At 39.2% G+C, this 13,211-nt stretch overlaps 1 pseudogene; it reads left to right on the forward strand.

Moving 5' to 3' along the window:
- The first annotated feature begins 1,463 nt into the window (after nucleotides 1-1,463).
- On the forward strand, nucleotides 1,464-3,998 carry LOC139448424 (uncharacterized; annotated as a pseudogene).
- Nucleotides 3,999-13,211: the final 9,213 nt, after the last annotated feature.

Below are 13,211 nucleotides of genomic sequence, written 5' to 3' on the forward strand. Positions count from 1 at the left end.
TGGAGATGAGTGCATGTGATACAGATATACTGCAGTATATATTATGAATCAGTATAAGGTATTATCTAAACAATATAGTTTGAGGTTATTTGTACGTTCAAAATTATATACTCCGACTCCAATCGAACGTATGATTAAGTGTATTTGCCCTTAATGTAGAATAGGTGTTTGTTGTTTATCTCATCCATATAAATTTGTTATCTGATATTGTAAACTGGGACGGTGGGGTAGCCCAGTGGTTAAAGCGTTCGCTCGTCGCAAAGACCCGGGTTTGATTCCCGACATGGGTACAATATTTGAAGCCCGTTTCTGGTACCCCCCGCCCTGATATTGCTTTAATATTGCTTTAAAACGGCATGAAACCATTCTCACGAACTTATAATTACTCACTATTGTTAACTGTCTTGATAGAGCGTGTTATTGGTTACCTGTTGCTAGGCTATTACGATAGACTACTCCAGTCACAATGTTCTAAATATTCAGAATCCACACTAAAACATATATCACTTTCTTATTACGCTTGTATATAAACAAGAAAAAGATATATTTTCTTCATAAAGACCATAAAATAAATATTGGTTATGGTTTCTGATTTCACCAATAAATGTTGATTGTACGTTAAGAAGGTTGCTAATGCTTTCAAGTACTTGATCAAGACTCGCCTTGTTACATGTGTACTGTTCTTAAACTCGCGCTCCGTCAGTACGTGATGACCTCATTGTGTACATACATCTCTTTGCAACTGGGGCGGTCGGGTAGCCTAGTGGTTAAAGCGTTAGCTCGTCACGCCAAAGACCCGGGTTCGATTCCCGACATGGGTACAATGTGTGAAGCCCATTTCTGGTGTCCCCCGCCGTGATATTGCTGGAATATTGCTAAAAGCGGCGTAAAACCTCACTCACTCACTCACTCACTCTTTGCAACTCATCCATGCAAAGCGTTAGCGTGCAGTTCCTTCGGATACGCTTGTTTATTCGACGATGTTAACAACGTAGTGATTATCTGGATCAGTCGGCCATCCCTTAGGTAATGTGCAGGTGTCACTAGGCTGGGTGAAACAGGCCACACGATCAAAGTACTGGCGCATCAACGACATGCTTAACAGGTAACCTCCCTGCCAATGAAATGATTATTTGCTGTCTGACAAAAGCACTGTTCTTGCTACTACCTTCTTTTCTCTACTCCAGGGCATATATGAACTAATGGACACCTGAGCTTATAAGGTCACTGTGACCTAAACACAGTGACCCGGATGTTGCTTTGTGCGTTGGCAGCTTCAAAAAGGTGTTTCGTTCCAGGGAGTAATATCTCACGTACAAATTTTCAGTGGATTTTTTTGCCAAGGATATTATTACCACAACCAGTATCTTACTAAAACTGGACTATTTTCCCTTATGGAATTCTTTCCTCAGGAAACTATTTGACCCGGAAACATTAATCTTTTACATATACGCCCTGTACGAGTCAGCGCGAAACAGTTTTCATATTATACTGTGTACATTACGAGGTGTTTCAGTGTCATGCTACTATGTGATTATTGTGGAAATGAAATACTACCAGCGTCTGATCGTGTAACTGTGTATGACAAAGACGAAGAAGTGCGTTATGTGGTACGTGGTGATCATATACCACCAGGAATCAAGTGTGTCACTGTCTGTACGAAAGACGGCTGTGTCAAATATCTCAGAGCAGGAAGCAGCGTACCAGTGGGTTTCGAAATTGTTTCTGTTTATGAGAAACATCGGGATATACTGTTAACAAAGAGAAGGGATACGAGTCATATACCATTTGGAGTACAATGTGTCAACGTCTGTGTCAGATCGGACGCTGCGCCATACAGCAGGGAAGGTTACATTACAACATCAACTGATATTCGTCTAACAGCTGAACAAGTACTGCACACAGAGTGTCTGTTGTAAGTAGGACACACACTGCGAGGACTGAATACATATACTTGAATATGACGCTTGAACACTCTTATTGTGATAATATAAAAAAAAAATATTTTTTTTTATTTTTTTTTTTTTATTTATTATTTTATCATAATTTATATTATAATTAAAATATTACGGCTTTACATTTCTATTTTTTTCTGATGCAATAGTTTGGGTAAATGTGCTATTGTATTAACTGGTGCGGAAAACAACAATAACTCTCTCCTTTGACTTACTTGTCCACTGTCTTGTGCAAGTACATTTACAACAGAATTAATTTTAGAAACCTTAAGCTAGTAAACCTATGCTTATGAATTTATGGTACAGGGTGAGAAAAGACGTTGATATTAATCACAAAATGATATTATATCAAAATGTACTGACTTGCGCATTATAATCCCATTATAGAATCCTAGCAACCGCTTATGATACAGAAATGCAATTCTATACAATATCTATCTTAAAGGAGTAGGGGCGGTAGGGTTGTCTATGGTTAAAGTGTTCGCTCGTCACGCCAAATACCCGGGTTTCCATTCCCCACATGGGTACAGTGTTCGAAGCCCATTTCTGGTGTCCAGTGATATCGGTTGAATGTTGCTAAAAGCGGCGTAAAACGATATTCACCAACTCATTCTGGAAGGATTAGAAATATGGTAAGGAGAGAGGGTTTTTTCTTGTCAATTTCACAAGTTATTGTTAATAGGTATTCGTTGTGTATGTCCTGCCTGAACTATGCTTCCTGTCATCAAAATATTTTCTTATTGTTTACTAAGACTAAGACAGTGTAACTCTTACTTTTCAGTGAACACAGAGCCAGGTGTGAAAAAGCAGTTCGTACTTTTGTACAGCTTGTCTATTCAGCAAGCAACGTCCTGTCGATGGGAATTGACGTTAGCTACCTGTACGGTGCCGCTGTACACGAGAAAGACGCTAGAAAGAAAAAGAGAGAGAAAAGGGAAAATAAAATTCAGGAACTGTCAAGAAACGTCTCGGCACTGCGTAATTCAAACGGGGTATACGTGCTGATTCATCTTGTTGGTTTAGTATCAGGGGATTTTTTCACTGGTGCATTTGATGAGTTTGTGGATATAAAACTAAATGGCTTGATTCAGGATGGCAACATGTTTAGTGATGTGTATAACAAACAACGACTAAGCACTCACACAGAACTACAATATTTTCATGACTTTCTGTCTCTTTTCGTCAGTGCCGCTTCCGCAAACTGCAACTTCAAACTTCAATACAAAGATTGCACTTGATGATTGTATAATAGAACCGACAGCAAAAAAACGCTTCGGAGCTTTTTGAGAACAAAAAGACGATTAAGTGAAACCTTCCACAGACTTTCAGGAATCGTATGTGCGGATGACCTCAAGCATGTGCACGAAAGCAGATCAATTGAAATGAAGGGTCACTTTCTTTCAAAGGAAAGCGATGAGGAACTTGCTTGTTCCATACTTAATAGTTTTAAACTTGCAGAATATATAACCGCATTCACCAAACTTGAAGGCGGGGGTTCCTATTTAAATGGAGTAAACGGAACATGGGTATGCATCTAAAACATCCCGACTTGACTCTGTTGTAATCAATAATCAAGATTATTTAAAAAAGACTTTGGAGCAGAAGATTCGCGATACTATTCTTGTCTGTGACTATGATGGGAACACATTACCAGATGCTAATGTAGCTGAAGTTCACTTTATTCCTTGCATGTCACATTCTAAAGAAACAAAAGACAGACCTAATGGTCAACCTGTTATCATTCACGTTTCTGTCAGGTCAGTTAGTGGGATTGTGTTTTATGATAAAATGGGACGATTGGCCTACAAATATGACAACACACAAAGACTAGTCACCCAAATGGATATCAAGGAATGGATCCGTGCGTTTCTAAAGACGTCGGTGTAGGTGATATGGCAGGTAACCATTCCTGTGTCATCCGTCTCCCTTACAACCATGAGAGCAGTTTCTGTTACACATGTAACATGTTCTTTACGGAACAGGTCACCTCACCTCACGGTGGCATCTCCAGGCCGAGTGTCCTGTCTTGTCATGGAATTTGTTTCGGTGGATAATCGCATGGCGTTTCAAATTTAGTAGATGTCTATCTCAATGTATATAAAGTTGAAGCACATACATCGTCGTTTGTTATTGTTTTCTTTTTGTCAGAATCTGCACCGTCAAGTCTTTACAAAAGTATTGATGCCTGGAATGAATCGTTTGATAATGAGACCGTACACTTGCTTCGAAATATATGTGTATCTCTTTATACGGATTTTAAGAGAGATACCTATTGCTGATACGGTGCCGCACTGAGATGATGCTCACACTGTGATAGGTTTGATCACTGCCAGTAATCTCACTGATGTAACGCCTGGACAAGATGTTAAATACAGTAGCATGATTATGGCTTTAGACAAGGAGACGCATACAAATTATCTACAAGGGGTTGCAGGGCTATCTACACTGAAGGGGTTATTTCAGAACGATAGTTTAAAATGCTTCAACCTTACGAGTGTTCTCAAGAACCTTATTCGGAAATAGTTCCCACTGTCCCCGTATCAAGAAAAGACAATGTTTTCATAAACCTGTTTGTTTACTGAGTAAAACAGCGGCAGTATCGGCCATTATTTGAAGTCCTACGTCGCGTGTGGCTATTGTCTTGTAACATTTGTATGCTGAATATACTAAATTCGCTGAATATACTGACTAAAATAAAATGATAATGTGAACTATTAACTAAAATGTATTGCCTAAAATATAATGATAATGTGAACTATTAACTAAAATGTATTGACTAAAATATGATGATAATGTGAACTATTAAATACAATTCCAGATGCATTTCTTGTGCTTAAAATCATACTCTGACAAAGGGATTAAATTTGAAAATGAAAAATTGAGATTTGCTGAATTTATCTGAAGTAATGTCAGGTAGTTGGACGGAAAAGAGCATATTCATCATCACACAAACACGTTCGCCTCTTATTTAGATTCTCAAGCCTTTGTAAGTTTACGGGGATGTCGTCGAAGATATGTGGTATGAAATTCTGAAATGTCACTACTCCCTTGCTTCCCGAGTAGGATGTCGGTTAGTAAAGGTGACAAATCCCTTTCAATTATCATAAGAAACGCCTGCTAAAAGCTCCGTCCGTTTTCCTAATCCGAACTATATCATAAGCATGTGTCTATGAATCACTATCAAATAAGATGAAACACCGTTCTTTATTATATGAGGCGAAGTTTTACGCCATATTCATTACCCTAAAAGCGGTTACGTGTCATTGAACAGAAGCGCATAATGACACAATGTTGTCTGACAATTTACGTCATCATATGCCTGGCAATGATATGGGGCATTTTGCATGATGGAGCCAACATGGATGCGGTCATTAAACAGGGGATGTAATAACCAGACCCGTATTACACCCCCTGTCGGGCTGATATGGCTTGTCAATACATTTTGAATGGGCGATCAATATCAGCGCTGTGGTAACAAATTAGAGTTACGTCCCTTAGTGCGTCGTCTGCTCAGTTGGCTTTCCCGCGACAATGACTTCCAAACAAGGTGAAGATGTTTTGCATTCATTTGCAAATAGATACATTTTACAATTTTATGTCATGGTATATATGATAAAGAGGTTATTATATTGTAGTTTTGATATCATACCCAATTTCAGTTCGAGACCCCAATATCAGCTCGAGGGCCGAAGGCGAGGGCGCACTGTATTAACACATATATGACAACAAAGTGCTAACTTAACATTTCAGTATGACAATCGGCGCCTATAGGACACAGAGATCCACTGAAGGATACATAATGTCATGATCTATATAGGGACGATACACCAACTGTGCGATTTGATACATAATTATCATGATAGACCCGTCAAGAACTGGGGTAGAATAGGTGCTCAGCAACCCATGCTTGCCGTAAAAGGCGACTATGCTTGTCGTAAGAGGCGACTAACGGGATCGGGTGGTCAGACTCGCTGACTGAGTTGATGCATGTAATCGATCCCAATTACGTGGATTGATGTTCATGATGTCAATCACTGGATTGTCTGGTCCAGACTCGATTATTTGCAGACCGCCGTCATATAGCTATAATATTGCTGAGTGCGGCGTTTAACAAGAAACAAAACAAAACATATCATGGTACCTTGATCAGATAGATATCACGGTACTTGCATGTGCACTTATCTGTAGTGCGTGAGCCATGTTTTTAATACACAGGATGGCCAAATACCTGCATACTAATGATTTACAGTTGGCAGTGTCAAGTATGGCACAATGAATGAACATATTTATGTTTTCACTGCTCATTTTCTCCAGTAATTAGTGTTTGGTGTAACATTTATTAAAGAATACATTTAAGGTAAGAATCTAAAATTTGAAGGAGAAGTAAAACATCGTGCATCATCCTACTACTATATTATATATATCTACTTCAGTATCATTAACAACCCTATCAAATTATGATTTGTTAGTTCTACGTTTGTACTGACACAGATAGAGAATCATTAGAATATCTGCTAGAATGTTCTTCTCGATAGGTGGTATGAGGTGATGTGAGGTGAATTTAATGTCTCATTCAAGAGTAATGCATTTATAAAGCGACGTGCATGTGTGTTGCTGCTTGTACTAGTCCGGATTAATACCGGGTTTATAGTGCTAACCCACCGAGACACCATGCTGATGTTTAATATCTATACCCCACTTAAACACATAATGCTGACCCCGAGCCGACCAGTCCTTGTTTTATCCCCTTAATGCCAAGGCAGGCACGGAAAGAGAAATACGATTGTTTAACGTCTTTCGGTTTGACGCAGCTGGGGATCGAACCAGGACCTTCCGCTCTCTGGGTAGACGCTCTATCATTAGACCACGGAAGCGGTTCTTGCACAAGTAACAGTACATATTCAAACCAATAACGAAATGAGTTGACACAATTACGTGAAACAATCATTTTAATTTGGGTTTCATGTAGCTTGCATATTAGTTGTAGAGTGTTTCTCGTAGTCATAGGGATCGATACACGGATAGGTTTAGCTATCTTTTTAAGTTTGTTAAAGTCGGTGATGTGTTTCTGGAGTAGGGTGATTGACTATTCCGGTCTCGTGCAGTATGAACCAAAAGTATCGTTGCAGCCACATTCTCTTAGAATCAAACGCGCGAAACAATATTATGACTCCAAATCTAATCCATAAACTTTTCTAATACAAATAAACCATGGCCAACAAGTCAAAACTCAGTGAATTATAGGGGAGAAACTGGGATTCAAACTATGAATTATCGGAATCTTGCACGTTTAAGGGAATCTGCAAATTCTGGAAAGCGAATTATGACGACTGGACCACCCTTTTACTGCATCTTGGAAACAGAAATATGTTGGACTGTAATGTTCTGCAACTGCACTTTCCTTGTTGTGGTCATAAATCTCAGCGACGATAAGCCGTACAGATAAATAAAACCGACAAAACCCTTTCCATAATCATTAGAACAGTCCTTCGTACGATTCCGACTGTAACACGAGCAAGTGTTTATGAATCACTATCAATACTATAATATCAATACTGATAATACTATGTAAAAAGTGAGCGTATCCTGTACCACCGGTTGCAGCGATCACAAACACACAAGTCAATTTTAAAATAGGGCATTACATCGAACTCCCTGTTCCTCATAACTCACGACATTCACAACTACACATGGATATATGCTAACTTGTCTTGACTTTCCTAAGAAATGTTTACCAAAGTGGTAAACGCCAAAGACCTGCATGCATTTGTTGACATTCTCACTCTATCGTAGTCCACGGGAGGTAACTCCTGTCACCATACCCCAACAGTAAGTTCATACTCACTGAAAGTGATGGCCATTGTATAACTTGCCGAATATAGGTCGCCAGATAACCCATGCCTGCGGTGTGAGATGATTTCAATGGCCTCAACAAACAATAGGGATAACCATACTCCGTGGTGTATGTTTGTTTGTTTGTGTGTTTGTTTGTTTGTTTGTTGTTTAACGCCGCACTCACCAATATTCTAGCTATATGACGGTGGTCTGTGAATAATCGTGCCTTGACCAAACAATTCAGTGACTGACATCATGAGCATCGATCCACGCAATTTTGATACGATGACATGTATCAACCAAGTCAGCGAGCCGGACCACCCGATCCCGTTAGTTGCCTCTCACAACAAGCATACTCCGTTGTGTATAGTATACCACATCACAGACCACTCTTATTTTATGTGATATGGTGACTTGTTTTATATATAGTTTATCGCATGAAAGGTCATGGTATATGAAATCTCATTGGTCATTTATTAAAAATCTGAGACCACATTAATCAGCTGTATCAAAACGCATGAGGCAGTGGTGTTGCCGACTCGACCGACTTTTGTTATACGTGCATACAACAGCTTCAACATAGCCGAGCCAACTGAAATGGAAAATTGTGGTAAAAGGGAAAATATACCGACGGAGACTATTAATCGAACAACAGATTAATTATGGCTATGTCTATGAAGTCAGTGACGACGATTGTTTGTGTGTTATGATTTTTTTATGTATCGTATTTTGATGTATTCGACAGTTGTAAACAAAGCATAGATTTAACGGGGGGTTATATTTTTGCAAGGGAGTGACATCGCGATTAAGATATTTCTGTTCATAAATAAATCATGTCCCTCATTTAAGCAATAAAACATGCATCGGTAAAGTATGTACCATGCTTGCTTTAATTGTATATCGATAACTACCCCGGGACGACATTCCTGCTGCCAAGAATCTTACTATCACATTGTGACCTTGTGAGAGGTTCTACTTACAAGTGAGACATGCTCAGATATTTTACTTCTTGAATTGGAGGCCATATGTTTTTCAATTAACGTTTTCTAAACCTGCTTTGGGGTATTACATATGAATTGTAAGACCTATGTTTTACAATTGAATTCTTAGTGACAGACCTTTTGATATGAATATAATGTATATTTTCTATTGGTTAAAGGTGACAATCGAATTCCTTTAATATCGCGACTCACTGTATTGTTTCACTATACATACATACATACATACATACATACATACATACATACATACATCCATACATACATACATACAGACAGACATACAGACATACAGACGTACAGACATACAGACATACATATGAAGCAGTGGTACGAGCACACATTATATTGACATGTATCTAAAATGTACATGTAGGTTCTTAGTGCGGCGTTAAACAATAAGCAAACATTTTTGTTTTGAATCTAAACTTTTACGATAACTTCGATTCGGCAAAGAGACTGTTGAGGTACAATTATAATTGTAATAAACACATATACACCCAATTATACTTTCGATTATGGAATTTTACGACGACTACGATCGTCCAATCTTACTTGAATAAATTAGATATACTCTTTCAACTTTTCTAAATCACATTTTGTAAAAACAAGCTTTGATATCCTGGATTGATTTAAAGTTTGTTGTTTAACACTTTGAGTAAAGCAAAACATGTAATGAATTTGCGTCTCGACTCAAAGTCGACCCGTGGGTGGGGGTATGGGTTGGGAAGGTGCCATAACAACAGGTATGACATTTAGCTAAGGTAAATGAAGAAGAGGAAGAGACATCCTTGTGCAAAGCGCTGACCCTTGATACTGGCTTTATTTCAATCATCATGCATACGTTAGTGCGGATTTGGAAAGTGATCACCTATATTTGTTCTAGGTGGTGAGGTGAAATGGGGTTTAACATCGCGTCCAAGATAATTGCATTTATATAGCGACGTACATGTACGTGTGTGTGGCTGCTTGTACTAGTCCGGACTGATGCCGATTTATAGTGCTAGCCCACTGAGATACCATGCTGCAGTTTAACATGAATACCCCACTCAGACACAGTATACTGACTCCGAGCCGACCAGTCCTTGTTTTAGCCCCTTAATGCCGAGCGCCAGACAGGATAACAACAAGTACATTCGTTTAACGTCTTTTGGCATCACGCGGCCGGGGATCGAACCCCGGACCTTCCGCTCTTTCTGTTATGTCACGTCGTGTCAGCTTAATGTTTAGTTCGGAAATCCCGAACTGGTGCATCTCATTTACCGCTCAGGTGAAACCAAAGAACACGGGTATGGGGCTGACGATTTAAGCGCGATGTTCGATCCCATGGGTAGATATATCTGTACAGCACATTCCGGCGCATTAGACCACTTGGCCACCCGCCCCTCCCCTCTATACAATATGTGAAGGGATTTCAGGTTTCAGAATACAAACATTGTTTAGGAAAAAGATGTTACAAGGCTTACACAGTTTATGTAAGTGGTATGCAGAATTTGCGTAGCGGCCTGAGATCACAGCATACCGAATATATCCAAAATAGCGCTGTAAAATCAAAGAATGTACGTCCTTAGAATGCTACAATAGTACTAAGAATGGTAGTGACTGAATGTTATACACCACAGTCAACGACACTCCAGCTTTATGAAGAAGGCACCTAAACTAGTGTCAGGCCCAGGCAGTCACAGGTTGACATCGCACTCTTCGGTACTATCCAAGTACATCAATAGCAAAGGGTACCATATATATTAGGTGTATTCTTAGATACCGTTTACAGAAGGATATTTGGACATATTCAATTCATTTGTTGTACGATGTTCCCCAAACTTCAGCTCCGTAACTTAAGATCGGAACGACAACACTGTAAAATATTCTAAGGGCATCTTGAAATGACAGGTATCCATTTTTCTTTTGACAGCAGTTAATGAATCTGAGTGATTTGTTGGCTTGAGCTGTTAGGCTACTGAAGGTCTTACTCCACGACAACTTGGGGGTGAAAACTGTTCCTAAATATGAACACACAATGCCATTAAGAACGTGGTCAAATGTAACAAATGTTATCACTTTCGTAGTAAAGTACAGATTCTCGTACGTACGTTTACTAAGTTTGTCAGCACCATACCCGTTCTCGTGGGTTTCACCGAAGTGGTAAACGTCTAAGACCTGCATCACTTCGGGCTTTCCTCCCACATTAAGTTGATACGCCGCGATATAACTGAAATACTGTTAAAGGCGGCGTTAAACCAAACTCCTTATTACTTCCCTTGCATATAGGACAGATTATGCTCTTTCACCAACTCCTGAACAAAATCAATAATTTAAACAAAATTAGTTTTAACGAAGATGTCACTTAGAGGCTGCTAAACAGAGAATCGCACCCGACGGGTTCAATAGATATGGGCACCTTTGGTCAACCGAAGTATGGCGTAAATGAGTTAACATGTTCAAACAGTGGTCAAGCATGGTTAACCTGGCTTACCCACTGTTGTTCAACACGTGTTCACCTGGGTCGTCCAGGGTTTCGAAATCGACTGTAGGTACTGTGTTCTGAAGGTTCTGTTAGAGGTGACGGAGGTGAAACATGACACTGCCATGGAATGAGTGCTTTCCTTTTTGGATTATCTGCATGTGACGCAAGAAGAATGATTCAAGTCTATGAACAAGCTACACTCTTGGAGCGTGAGACATAATTGAAACTGGTGACATTTAACGAAATGAATCACTATCAAACCGAGATGATACCAGGTGTTCGCGAAAAGGTGAACGTATCCTGCTCCACCGACGGCACCCATTACAAACACATGTATAGGCAAGTGAATTGTTCACCTGAAAGAAAACGGGAACATAATTATGATACAAGTGAAAATAGGGAATTGCATCGGCCATTATTTTCGTAACTGATGGGTCAAATTACATCAGTTTCTTCGTTTCTGGACTATCTTTTATTCTCTGGCCAACACCAGAACAACGACATAAATATTTTGTTTAAAAATATCTCAAGATCTTTGTTCTTTTGGTAATTATCTAGATATGACAGTAGTGAGTGTGTAAGTGATATGATGTCACGGGCACGTATGTTACAGTAGTAGAAATTTAGCAGAAATTGTCATTGTCGCGGAAAGATTAAATTATATAGACTTTGGAAACGTATTGTTTTCCCCTAAAGTTGCTGGTATCCGTTGGTGAATAGTCTTAACATGTCTTTGCTTGTATTTGTGGTGACTTTATTGTGTTGCTGTCAACCCGATGTGCCAGTTAGAATATGTTAGTTATTCTTAGAGCTGTTCAGAATTGGGTTTACATGTGCATGGTTAAATTATGCTTGGAATTGTTTGTGGTCATTACTGTTCATTTGAATTCGGCAATAATGTTGGTTGACGTTAAAATATAAATTATAACAACGAAAACAACGCTAATGATTCAACCACATCAACTAATAAGGTTCTAAACAGTGTCCATGTTACAATATTAATTTAATCAGTGATTGAGTGAATGTTATTTAATATATTCCGTCAGCAATATTCTAGATATACCACGGTGACGTGTAAGGAGGCAGGCCAGTGTTAAAAGCAATGATCTAAGGTGACAATTAACCAGGCCACATACTCTATTACCTCCCAACCCTCGTTTATGTCCGCTCTCGTGGCATTCATTTAGTGCAGGGAACCTATTCTGCTCGAAAGCTTAAACTGTCTTTCTGATCATCATTTGATAATTTGATGGTAAAAATATACTTGAAGATAACGAAAAAACAATAAATATGCATTGGATATAAAGCCCTCAAGGTTACTGTTACCTTCACTGACACAGAGCTTGCTTTTGTACTTCGTTTGACTGGTGGCTTTGTGTTTGTTGAACATGCTCTCTACAGCCTGTCAGAGGTAAGTTCTGTACATAATGTGTAATGGTTGGACCATCCTCAACTCGTAATCAATGTTTAATCTTGGATTGTATTCCTTAAGCCCCTATCTCACATTCACGAATCTGAGCACGACTGAACACGATTTAACGGTTTTCCTTAAATCGTGTTAGAACGTATGAAGGTCGCTCACTCATTCGTGTTCATTCACGTGGCGTGGTCGGTCTCGCGCGGTCGTATGGTTGTCGCAGCTCGGCTTAAATCGATGCAATGTAAAAAATTATAACACGATTTAAGCCGAGCTGAAAAGTCGTGTTCTGTCGTATGAAGGTCGCATGAGGGTCGTTTTTGGTCGTATGAGGGTCGTCTTTGGTTAAGAAATTTGCATAAACCACAAGGTCGAGCACGAATCAACACGATTTTTCAACTTTTCTTAAATCGTGTTCGCAATTTCTTAAATCGTGTATGTGAGATAGGGGCTTTAGTCTTAAGCTCTGATAGGCTGGTGTTTCTCTTGCATTGACAATTTATATTTACCGTGTGCCCTCATTCGCTCATTGTTATCAT

Source organism: Haliotis cracherodii, unplaced genomic scaffold (genome assembly GCF_022045235.1).
Source record: "Haliotis cracherodii isolate W230 unplaced genomic scaffold, xgHalCrac1.p SCAF_7, whole genome shotgun sequence".
Taxonomy (NCBI): domain Eukaryota; kingdom Metazoa; phylum Mollusca; class Gastropoda; order Lepetellida; family Haliotidae; genus Haliotis; species Haliotis cracherodii.